This window comes from Arachis duranensis, chromosome 3 (genome assembly GCF_000817695.3).
Source record: "Arachis duranensis cultivar V14167 chromosome 3, aradu.V14167.gnm2.J7QH, whole genome shotgun sequence".
In the NCBI taxonomy this organism is placed as follows: Eukaryota; Viridiplantae; Streptophyta; class Magnoliopsida; order Fabales; family Fabaceae; genus Arachis; species Arachis duranensis.
Genome location: NC_029774.3, coordinates 131,032,151 through 131,033,261, shown reverse-complemented (window position 1 = coordinate 131,033,261; position 1,111 = coordinate 131,032,151).

Below are 1,111 nucleotides of genomic sequence, written 5' to 3'. Positions count from 1 at the left end.
AATAATTAGCTAGCTAACAAAACAATAAACTTGTTATAATAAAATAACGAAACTTGTTTATAATATATAGTACTATAAAAAAATTTATATCCCAAATATATATACACAGTGATTGATAAGTGATTATTTTTTTTCACATAGTATAATTGTGTTTTAAATTGTTTTGTTAAACAATTGAGTCCATAGAGAGATAAACTGAGTAATTTTCATAATAATTTCAGTGTCATTTGAGCGAAAGATGAAGCTAAAGGCATATACCATAGCTTGTACATTTGAACTTAATGGGGCAAGATTTTTATGAAAACGTGTATTCTGAGTATGAATTATTCAAAGATGGATATAATATATATTTTATTTCGGTACTATCCTTCGCTAATTAATTAAGAGGACCCAGGTCGATTAAATTGGCTCTGTATTTTACAGTTCCATGTATAATAAAATGATTTTCTTTTTTTTTTTTTGCAGATTTCCGTTTGCTTACATGTGGAAGGTTCCTTTGTTTTTTCACGGTGTACACAAAAGAAAAAAAAATAGTTATTTCCCTTCCCTTGCCTCCTCCAGTTTAGACGACTAATAGCAACAATTGAAAGACATCACAATTTATAATACTGAAGATTAAATTAATTACATTATATTAAATGTATTTTATGTTATCTTCTTTATTTAAAGCAAAATTGTTTATGTTTCCACTATATGGTCTTAGTTATTAGATAAAAAAGCAACTAATTTGCAATTAAAGAAAAATTTAAGTCAACTATATCGTAAAAAAAGTTATATATATTATGAAAATTTAAGCACAACACATATAAGAATGATAAAATATCAAAATAAAAAACACATTAAAATTTGAGAGTGATAAAATTAAATATGCTTGGACAACAATTTACTCACAGACACTAAAAAAAAATTTAATTACTCTATTTATCTCTATAATATTTTTAAATTTATAACTAAATTTTTATATTTTTTAATTGAATTTTTGCATTGTTTTTAATTAGGTCTTTTTTATATAAAAAAATATTAAAATTAATAGAATATTTTTTCGAAAAATATATAATTAAAGATCTAATGATATTCTTAATTCTAGATACTTTTAAGTATTTTAATTAAC